The sequence below is a fragment of the Heterocephalus glaber genome, unplaced genomic scaffold, assembly GCF_053883595.1.
Source record: "Heterocephalus glaber isolate CG9 unplaced genomic scaffold, H.glaber_assembly_v1.0 deba00001564, whole genome shotgun sequence".
Lineage (NCBI taxonomy): Eukaryota > Metazoa > Chordata > Mammalia > Rodentia > Bathyergidae > Heterocephalus > Heterocephalus glaber.
Window position 1 is genome coordinate 16,327,880 of NW_028258351.1, and position 18,752 is coordinate 16,346,631.

General features: G+C 42.1%; 1 long non-coding RNA gene across 1 annotated transcript; it reads right to left on the reverse strand.

The window, feature by feature from the left end:
* Nucleotides 1-3,213: 3,213 nt before the first annotated feature.
* On the reverse strand, nt 3,214-18,750 carry LOC147823878 (uncharacterized). The gene is made up of 4 exons (XR_015443200.1): nt 18,543-18,750; nt 13,386-13,516; nt 4,079-4,213; nt 3,214-3,758 (listed from the first exon to the last, which is right to left on the reverse strand). It is a non-coding gene; the product is annotated as an uncharacterized LOC147823878 (long non-coding RNA).
* Nucleotides 18,751-18,752: the final 2 nt, after the last annotated feature.

An 18,752-nucleotide genomic window follows, 5' to 3' on the forward strand; every position in this document is an offset into this window, starting at 1 on the left:
GGTGGGAGTGCAGACTGGTGCAACCACTGTGGAAATCAGTATGGAGATACCTCAAAGAACTAGGACTAGAGGTCCCATTTGACCCAGCTATTCCCCTACTGGGTATCTTCCCCAAAGAATTAAAAGAATCATACCACAGCAATATATATGATGTTTATAGTGGCACAGTTTGTAATAGCTAAGGTTTAGAAACAGCCCAAGTGCCCATCAACTGGAAACTGGATAAATAAGATTTTTTTAAATAAAATGGAGTACTACTCAGCCATAAAGAACAAGAAACTAGAGTCATTTATAGCTAAATGGATGCATATTGAGGCCATACTCTTAAGTGAAATAAATAGGACAAACATGTTTAAACACTGAATAGTACCTCTTGTGTGAGAAACTGAAAGTGTAAATAAGGATGAAAATGATTAAAATAAATAATTGATAATTTGAAATAGGAAAAGGTCCAAAGGTGGAGGGGTGGCGGGAGGGGAAGGGGAAAGGGAAGAAGGGAAAGGAAAAATTATGTGAAAGAAAAAAAAAGGAAACAAAGTCTATGTAAATAGGGAAGGGTGGAGGGGTGAAGGGAGCACAGGTAATGGGGAAAAAATAAGAACTAAGATACATCATGTACAGGTACAAGTACCCAATGATAAATGTAAATGTATTGTATACCTAAAATGTACCAATTAATATATAAATAAAAATTAAAAAAAAAAAAGAATTCCTAAGGCAAAAAAAAGAATTCCTAAGGCACTGGCAGTGTAGCTCAGTGGTAGGGCACTTTCCTTCCATGCTTAAGGTCCTGGATTCCAGTACTGAAACAGTCCTGCCTCCTCTCTAGCAAGCTCAAAGTAAGGAAAAGCACTTGGGGAGACTGGAACCAATAAAGTTACAGACTGCAGTCTCCAGGCCTCAGGTGGGTGAAGGTGCAAGCAAGTGGAGGGGTAACCAGTAGGCCAGGTGACGTTGTTGGCACCAGAGAGACTCCTGTGTTTTGGCAGAGCTTGACTCTCCACCCTCATCCCATAAGCTGATCTAGAGTTTACTGGCATGTAGGCAGGGATTATATGTTTTTGTTTTTTCCAAACTGCATTTTATTCGTTTTTTTTTTTTTTTTTTTTGCCACTGGGGATCGAACTCTGGACCTTGTGCTTGCAAGGCAGGCACCGGAACCACTCAGCTAAATCCCCGGCTACCAACTGCATTTTAATAACTCACAGTAGCAAGTGTCCCTTGTTGGATGTCTCAGGAGCAGTTGTGTGGTTGGTCCCTCTGTCTGGTGCCAGCACCCAGGTTAGCAGCCTCTGTGGCTATTTCTTTTCATTCTCCATCATTATAGCCCCTTTCTTCTCTTTCCATCAATCCCCTGAGCTATGTCCCAAGCTCTGTGCTTCTTGGTCTGCAGCAGGGATTTGCAACCCAGGCTCTGTGTGGGCTTTGAGTGAGTCTGTGGATGTCCAGAACTGAATATTTTGTCCCCCCCTGCCCCCCGCCAAAAGCCTGTCTCCTCCCCTGGGGTTTGCCACCTCAGAGATGGCAGCTGCATGACCACCTGGTTGCCCGTGCTGGACACTGAAGCCCCCCCATCACCTGGGCACTAGGAGCCCTGCTCCCAAAGCACTTCACTTGCTTCCCTCCATGTATTAGGAAGTGGGCACACACAAGATCCTTGCCAACAGGGGCTCCAGATTTCCTTTCTATTGAGTGTCCTGAAACATCAGAGGTATTAGTTTTTTCCAAGGTTTCAATTTGAAAAAAATTCTTGATTTACAGAAATGTTGCAACAGTAGTTCCATGAACATCTGTATCCCTTTGTTAATATTCTGCTGATTGGTGTTCTCTCTTCATAATAAAGTTGTTATTTTCTTTGTTTCTGAGCCATTTGGAAGATACAGATAATCATGAAAACCACCCCTGGATACTTCAGTGGAGATCTTCCAAGGATAGGAGCATCCTCCTACATGAGCAATGTGTTTCCCATGGTCTATTAAATTTCCCCCAATTGTTCCCATGTGCTCAAAGTTCACACAGTGCATTTGGTTGTGATAAGTCTTTAGTTTCTTTTATTTAAATTTTTTATTAGTATGTGTTTTTAATATATAATAATTATATTTTTCTTAGTCCCCCTTTTTATTTACTATTTTTCACAGCACTCTTTGAGGAGCCCAGCCAGTTGCCTTTGCAAATGGTCCTACAGTCTATATTTTTTTCATATTTCTAAAAATGTTACTTTTTGTTGGTTTAGGCAAGAATGTTTAGGTAGATCAATAAGATAAATACTAGTTTCTAACATTGCTTGGTCATTGATTGCCTTCAGATGACAAGAACCAGTTGTGATGAATAATACATTCAATATCAATATGTCTGTTTCATCCTGATTAAATTCTGGTGAGCCACACTGGACACAAATGGTACCTTGGTGATGGATATTTATGTATCATCACAGGAGGAACCCTGGTTTTGCCTCTTGGTAGCCATGTGGTCAGAAGGTGTCCACCAGACCACTCACTGCATCCTTTCCTACTGTAATTAAAACTGTAGGTGATGCTCTTGAGACCAAGTGAATATCTTGCTTCCACACGTTATGGTTTGGATATGTATACGTACCCGCAAGGCTCATGGTGTTGGAGATTTGGTTGCTGATGGGTTTTGGCAACTGATTGGATCATCAGGGCTCTGACTTTAGCAAGTGAATGAGTACATTGATGAAATAAAAATTTAATGGCCTTATTGGGAGGTGAAGGAAACAGAGTTGGGATCTAGTTGAAGGGAATGGATCATGGGGATGTGAGCTTGGGGACAATATCTGGTCCCCAGTTCCTTCATCTCTGGATCCTTCCTTTCTCTCTCTGCTTCCTTGGTGCCATGAGGTACACGTCATTTCTCCACCACAAACTTCTGCCATGATGCCAGCCAACCATGGACAGAAACCTCTAAAACTGTGAGCCAAAATAAATCCTTCTTTCATTGAGTCAACTTTTTCAGGTATTTTGTCACAGTGATAGAAAGCTAACACATCCAACAACCTTTCATCAGTACCTTTAGGGTTATCGGTTGATGATTTTCACCTAAATCTGTATATCAAAGAATGAAAATGATGATTTAAAAATCTATCGTTTGTTTTGTATTTATAGCTCGTATCCTTCTGTAAAGATCTTTCTTTTCCTCCCTATACATTAGTATCACTATGGACTCATGGACTTTTAAAAAAGTTAATGTGTTGTAATCCCTTATTGTCAATTTGTTTTGGTGCTTACATTGTGCAGTTTGTCCTGTGAGAGAAGATAGCTCTTGTGTGCTTTCCATGGCCTCATGACTTTTTGAGCACTTCTTTAATTTCTGGCACTGGATGCTCCAGACTGACCTTTGACCTTCCTTGCCCTAACCTTGGAATCAGCCATTTCTTCAAGCAATCCTAGTCTCTTATAGTGGGGAATCGCATTTCTCAATCAAGATCCAAGAACTAGATGTGCCCATTACAACTGGGTATCATGTTCTTCAGTGAACAGAGCTAAGAAATTTTATATGGAGGGGACTGTAAGTATACTGATACCTCCCATTTAAATTCAGCACCACAAGCTTCACCTATACTTTATTCAATATTCATTTTACGTTTTCTCCAACAATCCCAATTGCAAACAATTTCAATGTATTTCTGAATTTCTTCCATACTACAACACACAGACAATAGTTTCAGAATGTTTAAACTGATACCACTGCTAACAGCAAACCCACTGAGGGTTGGGACTTCTTTGGACCACCTTCCACCCCTAGAATAACAAAAATAGCAACAATTACTATAACTCTTTTTCCTCTCCTTCCTCCTCCTCCTCCTCCTCTTCCTCCTCCTTCTCCTCCTCCTCTTCCTCCTCCTCCTTTTCTTTCTCTTCCTCCTCCTTTTCTTGAGACAGGGCTTTGCTATGTAGTCCAGACTAACTTTAAACCTGATATGTAGCCCAGGCTGGAGGATTTGAACTTGTAGTCCTTCTGCCTCAGCCTCCAAAGTGCTAGGGTTATAGGTGTCTGCCACCATGCCCAGTCCCTTAGAATATCTTCTCTAAGGGTACACAGAGTAGTGGATTCAAGTTACCTGTGGCTGGGTGTGTTGGCACACACCTGTAATTCCACCAACTCAGGAGGCTCAGGCAGGAGGATCACCAAGAGTTTGAGGCCAGCCTGGGCTACATAATGAGTTGAGTTCAAAGCCAGCCTTGAATTTGAGACCCTGTCTCAAAACACAAATAAACAAAAGTTAGTTGCATTATTTTTTTTCTCTTAGAAGTCATGTTATGAACTTGATCTGGAGTTATGTTCATTGGTTTCTGTTTGTGTTCAATTGAGGGTTTATTTCCATCATTTTGGTTTTGAAAATGCAAATTCTTTACCTAGTATAGAAGTCTAAGTGATATAAAAAGCTATACTCCCATTCCTATTCCTTCTTTCTGATTTATCTTCCCAGTGTGTCTTTCTTTTTCCCCTTCTTCCCTTCCTTTCTTCCTTCCACAACAATAATTAAAATACATACCTATGTTTCTATTTTCCTTTCTTTAACACAAAAGCTAGCACAGCATATAGAGTTGGCCCTCCACATCTGTGGTTTCTCCATCTGTGGATTCAACCAACCATAGTTTGAAAATATTAAAAAAAAAATATGCCTGTGCTACCCATGTACAGAATTTTCCTTGTCATTATTTCCTAAACAGAGCAATGTAACATCTATTTATAAAATGTTGCATTAGGTATAAATAATTTAAAGTATATAGAATGCAATTTTCCATAAGAGATTGACTGTGCCATTTTCCATAAGAGACTTGAGTATCTGCAGATTCTGGTACCTGAAGAGAGTCCTGGAACCTGTCCCTTATAGACCCCAGGAAATGACTGACCTCTACCTTGCTGTGTTCGTCACCTTGCTGTTACTATAACAAATACCTGAGTTAAATGTACTTATAAAGAGGACTGGTCTATTTTGGCATCCAGCCTTGGAAATTTTAGTCCATTGCTGGTTGGCACCATTGCTTTTGGGCCTTTGGTGAGGCAGCTTATCATGGTGGAGGACCACAAAGCCACTGACCTCATGGCAGGGAGGTGAAGGAGAGAGGAAGAGCCCAGGGTTCCACCACCCCCTTAGGGGCCACTCCTTCCCGGCTCTTAAAGGTTCTGCCACCTCCCAATGGCATGGGCTGGGGGCCACGCCTTTAACACATGAGGCTTTGGGGGACATTCCAGATCCAAACTATAGCACTTACTTTTTATTTTTTATTTTTTTGTGGTGCTGAGAATCAAACCTAGGACCTTACGTGTGCCAAGCAAGCACTCTGCCCCTGATCTATATTCTCAGCCTAGCACCTTTTATTTTTATTAACATGTGAAACCATTTCACAGAAATCTTCCTCATCTTCACAGAATGCATGCGCAGCACTACACTGTGAAGATAGTTCATAGTTTATTCAGCCAGTTTCCTATGCAAGAGCAACTAAGTAATTTCCAGTATTTCACCATGACAAAGAGTGCTGGTTGATAGCTTTGTGCATATGTTGTTTTGCATTTGTGGGGTGTAACTTCAGGGTCATCTCCCAGAAATGACACTGCTAGATTAAAGGATATATATATATATATACACATATATAAATATATATAATTTTGTTAGATATTGTCAAGTTCTTCTTCATAGGAGAGGTATCATTTTGTGCTCCAACAAGAATATCTGCTTTCCCCCATGGCAATTGTCAGACTTTTGAATTTTTGTCTGCCTGCTAGGTGACAAATGTTTTTTTTTTCAGGCTGGCCTTGAACTCATGTAACCCATGCTGGCCTCAAATTCATGATGATCCTCCTGCCTCAGCCTCCCAAGTGTTTTGATCACAAGTGTGCACCACCACACCCAGCTACAAATGGTTTCAGTGTAGTTTCAACTTGTATTACTCTTGTGAGTGTGGATGAACACATTTTCATGTTTATGGTCCACTTATGTGTCTTTTTCTATGGAACCCTTTGTATTTTGTCCATTTTTCTGACTTCCCTTGATTTTCAAGAGCCCTTTATATACTATAAGGATTCCTGTGACTCTCCGTCCCCCTCCCTCTATCCACACTGTCTATTACCTTATTCAGCTCCTATCCCTTCTCACCTGGGTTAGAATGACTTACTCTTAAATCTGGCTTCTAGGCCTGCAATCTTGTCCTCTAACCATTCACTCCGTTGGAACTAGACCGATCCTCTTAAAATGCAAATCTGCTCCTGGCACCAACTCCATTGAATGCATTTCCATTGTCCCAGGGATAAACAATGCCTTAGTGGTGCACTGAAAGCTGCCTAACCTGGCCAGGTTCCTCCAGCCCCCGCTCTTCCCTGTTTCCTCTGCTCGGTTCACTTGTACCCCTCCTACTTGGTATCCAGAGCTCAGACTAAACATCATGTTCTTGGGAAGGCTTTCACCCCTCTGCCATCTGTTTCTAGGGCATTGTCACTCTCTGATCTTGTTTTAACCCTGGACTCCAGGTTCCCCGCATGGTCTGGCCAGTGCTCCAGGCCATGTTCTGAATGGATGGCTGATGCTGCGGCCAGCAGATTGCTAGGAGCCCACTAAACGCAGGAAGAAATGGCTGCTCAGTCCTACTTTCCAAAGGTCAAGTGCTTATTTTCAGCTGTACGACAGAACATCATAGTGCATGCCTGTAATCCCAACACTCTGGAAGGCTGAGGCAGGAGGATCTTGAAGGTGCCATTGGGTTTGTTTCCAGTGTGACCTTCTTATTCAAGATTGCTTCACTTTCACTGGGGTGAGGTTGCACACACCTGCAGTATCAGCACTCAAGGGGCTGAGGCACAGGATTGTGAGTTTGAGGCCAACTTGGGCTACATAGTGAGAACCTGCCTCAAAAAAAAAACCAACCAAAAATACTCAAAAGATTTCTTCACTTCCAGCCCCATAGAATTTCCAGAATCAGTCCATGGGAGGAGGCTGCTGGGGCTGGGGTTGTGCTCCAGGTGACATTTCTTTATTTGGCAGATGTGAATAGTGAAGCTGAGGGCAACAAGCTGTAACTCAGCTTCTCCAGACTCAGCTAGAAACCCCAGTGGTTAAAAGGTTCAGATTTCAGCCCCAAAGGGCAGCATCACTTCCTGGACAACAAATACTAATTAGTATTGCAGGGGAAAGCACCAGTCTCCTCCCTTCAGTCATTATGATGAAATTGGAAAACAAAAAAAGAAAGAAAGGAAATCACATTCAGGTTAGGATGTTGAGGCCCTGAGAAGCCAGGTCAGAGGCCCTATAGGAAGCTGCTGTGGTTCGTCAAAAAGCAAGGCCCATGAGGGGGAGGCAGAGTGCAGCTTCCCCTCTACTTGTTTTGGGAGCCAAGGAATGTTCTGTTGGTGAACATTATCTGATGAACAAAACACCACCCCAGCAGAATAAATAGGTGTTCTTAGCGGGGCCTAGTGACGTGGATGGGATTAGCCATGGGGTAGGGCAAGAGACACATGTGGTGGTTGGTGGAGTCTGCTCTGTTATCCTGGGTGCAGAGAAGGACTTCGATTGGGTCCCTCCCTGCTGCCATTAGGGCCTTGGACAGCATTTGCTCAGAGGATGTGCTTGGTGGATCCTGAGGACCTGGCTGCCGCAGGGTTGTTTTGCCCAGCATGGAAATTGCCCCAACATCGTGGCGACTGTATCATTGTACATTGGCAAATTTGGGGACTGCATTTGCCAGTCACTGAAGTCACTTTAAATGAGCTTTGACATAGCCAGAGCAGGGTTTTGTGCACACATAACCATGAGCTCAAGGGTTAGCTGGCTCTGCGGGCTGCCGAGGGCTCATTCTGCTTCCCACAGCAGCATTTCCTCCTGTCCTCCCAGGTGCCCCCTTAACAGGGTCTGATTCTCTAGGGCCTAGATTGGTGTCACTCCGAGGGCAGGAGAAACCAAGGTTCTGTCCAGACCTTGTCCCCTTGCCCCTGGCTGCAGCTTTCCTTCTAGCTGGGGAGGTCATTTCACAGGACATCTGCTTGTTTCTTTCTGTTACTTTATCCAGCAAGCTTATGCTGGCCTGAGGAGGGTGACTAAGGGGAAATGGAGTATTTTCAGCCAGGGGCCATCATAGTTGCTGTATCAAGTATCTTTTTGCTAGCAGGGGATTTCATGACAGGCGTGTTTTTATTCAGGAAAAATAATGCACTTAATTTAGAAGGATAGACTTTTCTTCCAGGAACCTGGTCCTTCCCTGCCTCGGCCTCCATCCCACCCCAACACTGTCATTTTCAGTGACGGCAGCCACCATTTTTATTATGGAAAGACCATAAAACTGTAAGCCAGGAGGCCTGGCTTCTAGTCTCCACTTTACATTTTAAGGAAAATACGAACTCTCCAAACCATAATTTTCTTAGCCATGGGAATCAGCCCTGCCCCACCAGTTTCCATGGACTGGGGAGAGGGTTAGCAAGATGAATCAGAGGCTGGAAAAGCTGCACTGGTCCTTGTGGGTCATAGTGTCCTCCTGTAGTGTGAGCACTTTGGGGCTATACCTCAGTGGGAAGGCCCTGGATTCTATCCTCAGTAACACACACACACAGACACACACACACACACACACACACACACACACAGAGTCAAAGAGTATTAAAAATATATTTAAAAAATACTAGTTCCCTTCCCTTTTCTTCATTCTCCTCCCATCTTGCTCCTAGAAGAAACTCTCCTTACCTCTTCTGTATAGAATTCCCCTTTGTATTTATTTTGTATTTCTAATTGACAATGTTTTATTCTTTCTTGATTTTTCCTTTGTATACGCCCATTGGTTTCCTGGCACAGGGGATGAAAACTTGGCTCTCCATACAGTGACCCCACCACTTCTTTCCGCTCAATCCCCCCACAATGTGGTCATATCATAACTTTGGTTAAATTGATAGTAAGTGTTTACTTTATTAGGACTATGCAAACAGTGCTCAACTCATAATGTTCCCCATCTGGACACTTATCTTCTCCCTCAAACCTGCTGTTGGAGGTTATAAAACACAGCCCCAAATTCTTTGCCTTTCCTCCAATCAGGAAAGGGGGATCTGGTCCCTCTTCTCCTTCGACATGGTGACACCACCGAAGTGACACTGGGTTGCTTCTGATGCTGGATCATAAAAGTTGACACAGCTTTCCTGTCTTTACGGGACTGCCTCTTTGGATTCCTGAGCCTCCACAAGAGAAGCCCGGCTGTTCTAAAGTTGCCAGTCTGGAGAGATTACATGATGATATAGAGAGAAGCCCCAGGAGCTCGAGCTGGCCCACCCCCAGCTCTCAATCTTCTGGTAGAGGCACCAGACATATATGTTGAGTGTGGAGGGATTTGAGATGACTCTAGCTCCAGCCACCAAGAGAGAACTACCTAGCTGAGCCCAGTCAACTGCTGGGACCCCAAGCTCTAATAACCATAACTGATTCTTGTTTGACATCACTCTGTTTAGATTGGTTCAGCAACATTGGTCCAGCTGTGGTCTCTCCATCTCATGCAACTGCAACTTCACCTTCGCCTTGCTCAGACCACTTTTGATTTTTCTCTTTCTTTCATACCTCACATCAAATATATCTAGAAATATTTTGGCTCTGCCTTCCAAGTCTACCCAGAATCCAACTGCTTTTTACCACCCGCAATGCTAGTACCCTGGTCCAAGCCAGAGCCACCTCCTAACTACAGTAGTATCTTGTTTCCACCTATTCCCTCCTACAGTTTATTCTCAATACATCAGGGAGAATAATACTGATAACGATGAATTAGATCATGTCACCCCTCTGCTTAAACCCTGTAGCAGCTATTTCACTCAGAGAAAATGCCCAGGTCTCATAGTGGTCTACAAGGCCTCCATGTCCTGACCCCTCTTTTTTCTTTGACCTCACTGTCTGGTCTTCTTTCCTTCTTAGGTCCTCCCTCCCTCTCCTCACAAGTCCTTAAATGCACTAGGCTCACTTCTACATGAGGTGCTTTTGCATGAGTCATTCTCTTATTTCCTGGAATTAATCATTGTTTGTTTTATATTTGCTTAGTAGTCTCATATTCACTGCCCCTCCAGTGCTTCAATGTTTCTGGACACTATTTTCTATGTCCTCAATCATGTCACTTTCTTTGATTCCTTGAGTTCCTCCCTCCTGATATCCTTTCACTCTGCCCTGGACTCTCCATCTGCTGTCATTCTTGAGGTTTCTGTCATTGCTTTCCTGTGTTGTATCCCATAAGTCCAAGTTCCACATCATCTTTATTAGTTTACTGTCTCATTTTGTTGGTACACATCCTGCAGTAACTACTTAAGTGGATTAATATTAATTTTACCTGTGAGGTAAAATTTGAGTCTTTGTCTGAAATACTTTTATTCTATCTTCATATGGGGTAGGACTCTAAAATGTCAGAATTTGGAGGTCTTTTCTTAGGAGCCAATTAGTTATTCAAAAGGACATCTCAGATCTCTGTGGCAGTGGGGATGGGGAGGGGCATGCTGAGTGGGTGGAGATTGCTAGGGTAAGCCCATGGGCTGGGGATGCTGCTCACTTTTAAAAGTAGAGGAAAAAGAGAGACGAGTCACCTTGAGCAAACCACGTATCCCTTGCTTTGGTTCCATGTCTCATCCCCACCTGGTGTCTGAGTGTCAGAACCTAGAGCTTTGCAAGGCCAGTGCCCTCTGCTGCTTGGAGTCTCTTTATGTGCCAGGGAGCTGATGTTCCCCAGCTCTGCCAAGTCAGTTCCTACTCCCCACCATCTTCCAAATGTGTGGAACTCTCAGCTGTGCTTGTCTCTTCTTGCATTTTTAGTCCCTCATAGGTTCACATGTTCATCATATCTTAATTGCCATTTCTGTGGAGTTTTAGAAGGGAGAGGTGAGCAATCTGCCATGATCTGCATAGATGCATTTTAAAAACAGAATCAGCTGTCTGCTCATAGATGGGGGGAAGGTGGTTAGGAAAACCAGTTTGTGTGCAAGATGTTGTCCTCACTCATGGACCTCCACAGGCCTTACATGATGAAGCCCCTGTGAAAGAGACCAGCCTGTGAAACTCTCAGAGAGTGGACAGAGTTCCCATCTCACAGAGCTGTTGTGAGCAAGTAAAATGCTTAGTGTAGTCCTAGCATTTGAGTATTCAAGTGGAAGGAATTATAATTATTCTTATAATTGTGGGATGAATTGATTAAGGGCTCTGGGGATTTACATGACATTCTCTCTATCCTAGTCTGTGCCCTGAAGTCAGAAGCAGTCTTCTGTGGCCATCTCCTGGGAAGGCCAAAAGTCCATGGATCCCAGGGCTCTTCGGCTTTTGAGGCAGCAGTGAGAAAATCCTCCTGCATCTGGGCTGCTCAGGCACTATGCATAATTGGCATAGATGGGGCATCCCAGCTCAGCCTGGAATGTTCTTGTTTCTAGGCATGAACTTGTGTGTTTGGAAATACAGTCACATCTCTTTCTCCTTGCCTTCTAAAGTTTTCTTCTACCCATTCCTGCTCATATCTATCTTTGGCAACATTATAATCACTTTTTAGATTGTAGCAAAGAGAGCTGTCCTCTACTTTTGTTTGTGCCACTAATTGCTTGGAAATAGCTCAGTCTAGAGTCTGCCTGTCCAGCTTGTATCCCAGCTCTGCCGTGGAGAGCTGTGTCCCGTGGACAAGCAGTCCTCTCGAGCCCTAGTTTCCTCATCTGGCACATGAAGATGATAATAATAGTACCTAACTCATAGAGCTGCTGTGAGGCTTAGACAGATAATCCATGTGAAGCAACCAGCCCAGTACTCACAGTTAAAAAAAAAAAAACAGCTAATGATCACTGTTATTACCTTTCCCAATTTAACTCTCCTGCAAACTTTGTAGCTCCAGGCACAACTGGACATGGGGCGGAAGCTTTTCCAATGGCTGAGGTATAGGAAATACAATCTCCTTGATTTTGTTTGTAGCCTCTACTACACCACATAGCAACAGAACAACATAGCAACTAAATGAGAGCAAGTCTGTTTCCTTCTAAGTGCTTCTTAAAAAAACATCATTTAGATTTTAAAAAACACCCAAAATACTTCTTGATAGTTTTCATGTCATAGAGAAAAACCTGTTACAATAAAAATGGTTTTTTGTTTCACTCTAAGCAGTTCTCGTCACAAATTTAAAAACAAATTCCCTTCCTCTGCTCTTCTGAGCTTAGTCCTAGACTCGAGTGACCATACTGCTCTCTAGTGGATCATCATGGTTTCCTTGTGTTTAGGTCCTGGCTTAGATTTTAGACTTCACTTAATAGTCACAGATTAGGTTCATCTGAAGGTATGGTTTATCTGTATAGATCACAAAACGATTACAAATTACTATTTCATTTTCAGCCATTTGAACTGTGAGCCTTGGTTTTCACAAGTCTCTCTTCCTACAGAGCTGCTCTACCTGGTGGCCACACTGACTCCGCTCCTTTAGTTTCCTCCAGGTTCATAACTTGGTGCACAGCAATTCAGGCGTGAGAGGACCGCAAGCCTCACCAGGGCTCAGGCCAGCTGTTCTGCACAGGGGTTGTGGACAGGATTCTCGGAAACTGCAGGAAACTATCCCTTTGCACCAGTCCTGTCCAGCTTCTCTCCAGCTAGATGGGCTGACGATCCTGAAGAGGGCCAGAATATGCCAACCCTCAAGATGCCACCTTGACAGATGGATCATTTTGAGCCATGAGCAATGAAGAAACAACAGGTGTAGGAAAAATTTTCTGCTTTCCCCCTTTCTGTGTAGTAGGAGGGGATAAATATTCCTTTGAGGACGATGCCCCCTCTGTCTTCCATTGGTTTTCTCTATTTCCTAGGCACTTTCCCACAAGTTTATTGGCCCTAGAAGCCCCAAACCCCTTTCCTTTGTCTGGTTACCTTCCCATAGTTTGTCACCCTTTGTTAAAATGATATGTAAGCCCCTAAGTCTAACCACTTCTTTGAGTTTTGACTTTCGTTTTTTGTGAAGCTTGTGAAAAGTATTAACATCAATTAAAAATTGAAGGCCTTGGGGGCGGGGGTTTAGCTCAGTGGTGCCACCACCTGCCTTGCAAGCACAAGGTCTGGAGTTTGATCCCCGGGATCAAAAAAAAAAAAAAAAAAATTGAAGGCCTTTCTTCCTGTTAGTTAATGTGTTTTATCAGTTTAATTTGTAGATGGGCCAATCACTTAACATAAAAGGATAGGAGAGAAAATGTTCCCCTTCTACAATCCCAGATGTGAAGTTGATCACGAACTAGGCCGATTGAGGGTCAGCAGCCTTTGCTCTGCTCTCCAGGATAGCATCTTGCAGTTAGTTTGGCTCTTGACTATGGCTACCTCATTAGATTCATAGGCTCAGCTGCTGTGCCTGACAAATGACAAAAGACAAGCGGACCACACAAGGAGCCTGGTGCACACTTTGCCCTACCTCATCTTGACTTTCAGGCAGCTTTCTTGCCTGTGAAATGTTAATCCTCAAGGGTGAAATCCAAGCTGGTTTGTTCTCAGAGCTGCCATGGCCACGGTGATGCTGAACAATGAGGGACTGCATTTCTTCTCCTAAAATACAAGGGATCTATTCAATGAACTCACAGTACCAGTACAAAAAGTTATGCTTGAATCAGATCAGCAAAGGAAACCAGCCCAAGTGCAAAAGGAATTTTAGATTGATGTTCTCTTTCCTGTCGAAAAGTGAAACCCCAGGGAAGGCATGGGGAGGGGACAGCTGCAGGTGTCAGGTCCTGGTGCCTCAGTTCTGATTCAGCAGGTTTGCCATTGGGTCTGGGAAGCTATTCTGCAGCCAGCACCTCCTGATTCAGGTTATTGGGGTACTCTCTGCATTCTGAGGATGCTGGGTGGTGTCTGCCAAGATTCTATAGCAGACACCATTAAAACTATTAGCAAACACTAGGATGTGCCAAATACTACAAGGAGAATAAATATATTTATGTTTTCTAGGGTTTGGCCCAATCAGACTTGCCTTGACCCACATACATGCCAGCAGATAGGAATTTACAAACAATAAACATATGTTTTGCATCCTAGCTGTACTTTTAAGTAGGATAGTAAGAAATAGTTATGATGTTTGCAATTAGTAAGTCTGTGATTAACATTTAAGGTGACTAACAATAATTAACACAGCTTTTACTATATAACGCTAATTTTAAAATACCTTTCAGAACTCAAGGGGTCAGACCATTTTTGAAATTTTTGCAGAAGGCCTGGCTTATACTGGTATCCATTACCATCTTCCTCTCCTGGAAACTGGACCTTCAGATCTTTACTTTTTGGTACTGGGGATTGAACTTGGGACCTTTTGCTTTTGAGGCAGGCAGCGGCACCACTGAGCTAATTCCCCGGCCAGATCTTCTTGATTGTCTGATAATTTCATCATTGAGAACAAAGACAACTTTGTATTCAGGTATATTCTGCCACAGTGTGGACTTCTTTGTAAAATTTGTTAAATACAACTTTATATGGAAGAAACGCCCTTCAAGGGAAGAAAAAGACCTCAAAATTTACTTTTCTGGGAAGATCTGATATTTTATTAGAAAATACTATCCAGTTTAACCACATATCTTTAATTTTGTGACTCAATAAAAACAGATTACTCAGTGCCTATTTTATGTGATATAATCTTTTCAGTATTAGCATAAATCCATTTTTAAAGCAATTTTCAGTGAATGTAATCTATACCGATTGTGTACTATATAGTTCCTGATGAAGGCAGAATTGTTAATTTCAAAAAAATTCAGTTTACTTAGTTTATGTATTTTGCTATGACAGTCTGGAAGGATGAAGATAATGACTGTTATTTTTCAATTAATATGTTAATCTTAGGTGTTGAAGAAACAGTGATGAAGTCAAGCACTGATTGGTCTGTTGAAGAAACTGGAGAGCAAAGGGCCACTTCCTACATTTCTGACTTAGGGAAGAAATTGAGAAAAAACACAAAGTTTAGTGAGCATTTTGGAAAGCAATTTTTTGGTTTCAATTAGACAATTACAATCACCTCAGCCTTCCTGACTCTATAAAGCACAGAGAAAATAATGCTAGTTTCTTATTTTGCCTTTTGAGTGTCTGAGATGATTGCTGAGGGGTTCAAGTGTGCCAAACCTGCAGACTGGAAGGTGAGGAAAAATAGGGATATTTCTTACTCTGCTGAAGACCACAAGGTGCTGTGCCACATGGTGCAAAAACAGACTGAAACACAAAAGCAGCTCGGTGTCATCTGGGAACTTGTTAGAAATGCAGATTCCTGGGCCACTTCTGCCTACTGAATCAGAAACTGTGGCAGTGGGCCCGGCAATCTGTATTTTTTATTTTTTTGGTACTGAGGATCAAATTCGGGACCTTGTGCTTGTGAGGCAGGTGACGGCACCACTGAGCTAAATCCCCAGCCCTCCAGCAATCTGTATTTAACAAATCCCTTCCAAGTATATCTGACTCAGGCTCAAGTTCGAGAGATATAGTTCTAAGAAAACAAATCCATGTGGCTCAGAGTACTGGGCTTCCAAAGATTCAGTAGTAACTTTCATAACTGATAATGAGAAGTTACTTGTTGCTTTTAGAAGAAACTCCTTTCTTTTCCAAGAGAAAAAAAAAAAGAAAAGAAAAAAAGAAATCCAAATAAGCAACCAGGCATGGTGGCACATGCCTATAATCTGGCACTCTTGAGGCTGAGGCAGGAGGATCTTAAATTTGAGCCCAGCCTGGGCAAGCTGGCAAGACCCTGTTTCATAATAAAAAAACATAAAAAGGGCTAGAGATGTAGCTCAGTGGAGGCCCTCGGTTCAACCTCCAGTACCTAAAATAAATAAAATAAAATAGGAAAGCAAGTCTTAGAAATCATGTAGTTTATACCTCTCAATTGCAGAGGAAGAGAGGGAGACAAGTGGTAAAGGGTCATGCCCAAGGTCACACAAGCAAGGTGGTTCAGAGCCAGGATTAGACTTCAGGTCTGCTAAGGGTCAAGTTAGGGGTCAAAGGAGTTGACTGACTAGATCAGTTAGTGAAAAATACTGGGAATGGTTAGTGGGCATCACATGACTAACAACTCCATTGAATGACTGGATTGTTTTTTTAGTTGAAATCCTGCACAGAACCTCAACATATAAAAGACATGAAGGTGATATAAGCTTATTTTATACAAACTCAAATTTATAACATGTAAGAACAATGAAGGTATTTAACAAATATAAACTTTAAACTTGGAATTATAGATATAAGTAATTTTTATTAGTTCTATTATGTCACGTTTAGTTGTGCTTTAAATGTATTAATTCATAAATATTTACTGCTATTTTATAAATTAATACTATTATTATCCCTACTTTACCTATAACCATATGTTGCTCAATGATGGGGACATGTTCTAGGAAATGTGTTGTTAGGTGATTTTGTTGTATGAACATCCTAGAGTACTTCCACAAACCCTGCTATACCCCTATGGTATAGCCTACTATACACACCTATGTGATATGTGATATATATATATATATGTATATGTATATCTCCTATTGCTCCTACAGTCATGCTGAACAAAACATGAGATTAAAACAAACACAAGAGAAATGATATAATCAGGAGACTTGGTAAATATGAATGCATGAGGCTGCTGCCAGCATAACACAGCATGCTGCTTTACAGTAAACTTTTTAAGGCATATGTATGTAGAGATACACTCTAAAATAACAATAGGAAATATAATGTAATAAATGCACACACCATTAACATAGCCTTTTGTGTTTTTTAGTTATACAGCTATTATACTGAGGTTTCTTTTCATCATACCATTGGAGTAGGTTCCACTGTTTCTTATATCCAATGTCTTCCTCTTTCTGGGATCTGTACTTTTTCTACCGTTGATCTTAGCCAAAAGGCCGAGAAGCGATATCTGTACTTTTTCTTTTAGTAATTTTTTTTCAAAGAGTGTATGGACAGCTGTTTGAATACCAGCATGCTGAAAAATATCTTTATTTTTCTCTCATACATGACATGTTTTGACTGGTTATACGATTCCAGATATGAAATAGTCTTCTCTAGAATTTTGAAGACATTATTCTAGCATCATTTCTAAGAACCACTTCATTCCTTTAAAAAAATTATTTGAATTAAAAATTTCCACCAGAACAGGTGTAAATATATATAAAGGGTGTGTGTATTTCAGATGGGTCTTTCATTTATTTATTTATTTTCGGTACCGGGGATCGAATTGTGCTTGTGCAACAGGCAGCGAAACCACTGAGCTAAATCCCTGGCCCCTCAGATGGGTCTTTCAAACTAAAGACTTCAGTTTTCAGATCAAGCCACTACTGTTGTTTTACCATTTTTTTTTTGTTGTCATTCAGCATTGTTTTGCCATTTTTTCTTTCCTTCTAGAAGTCCTACTTGACAATTACTGAATCTCCTGGATTTTTCTTTCCTATTTTTCATCTCAGTGGATTCAGAGGGACTTTGGGGGTGTTTGTCAGAAGTTCATCTTCCCACACCTGCCCATTCAGGATCCATACAGGAAGAGGCCTAGGAAGAGACTTAGACACATTCAGGAGGAAACTCATTGTGGTTTCTGAATGATCGACTTGTTTTCCTGATTTTAACTCTCAATTCCAGGGTGAAAGAGTCAGAGATAAAGCCAGGTAATGAAAGCACTTCGTGCTAGAGACTTCTGGGGTTCACCTTCTCAGGTTCTCCTGTCCTTCCTGGATCCACAGGACGATTATACTTCTTAGGTCTCCCACTGGAGAAAAATCATTACTTTTTGGGGGGAGTAACTATATCTTTTAATCTTTCTAAATGTTTACTAGTGAGTTGAGGTTCCTAGTATTGATAAACACCAAAACTAAAAAAAAAAAGTGATCTTTAACAACATCTACTTATCATAAACAGGTTTGTTCATCTTACCGAGCAACCTGCTTTCAGACGTAAATTGTGAAACAATAGGTTATATTTTTTATTAATTTTATCTCATTGTTTTTGATCAACATTAACTTTTTTTTTTTTTTTTTGGTACCGCGGATCGAACTTGGGACCTTGTGTTTTCGAGGCAGGCGGTGGAACCACTGAGCTAAATCCCTGGCCCACAAAATTAACTTTTATGTTTCTTTGTCTAATTTTATTTATCTTTACGGTGACTTTTATCCCACATCTGATACTAATTTCCCATTTCTGGTAGTGATGCAAAGTCACCTTTCAAAATAAATATGCTACATGTAAAATGAATGTATTTGAAGAAAAATATGAAAATAATTTTGCAGGTGGTGGACGGATATGCTACAAAGCAAGAAGCTGGTATAGAATGGCTGAAGATAAGGAAGCCCAACTTTATTCCAAACCATAAGAATCTCAAGGTCACTTGAAACTGAATACGGTTTGTGTGTTTTTACTCTCAGGAAAAGCTCTGGCTGTATGCTCATTCATTTAGTAGATTTCTAAGCCTTGGGCTGGTATCTGCTTGAAGACCCATTAATATTTCTTCCCCAAACATCGCGTACCTGCGGCTCCCGGCGCCTCCTCGGCCCTCTGAGACTCCTCCTTACCCACTAGCAGCCAAGACAACCCCAGGAATCGCTCGCCCCTCCTCTACCTGCAGCGCGGAGTCCAGAGTGGTGGTCCCGGGCCCGCCTGTACAGGGCCGCGAGGACCTGAGAACATCACCCAGACCGACTCCACCCTACGCCGGGGTAGTCCGAGACCCGGGGGTCAGAGCGGCCCCAGGTGATCCAGTCCGCTTGGCGACCCACGTTTTCGTGGCTGGTTGAGACGGCCGAGCATCAAACCCTGGGGCTCCTGAACC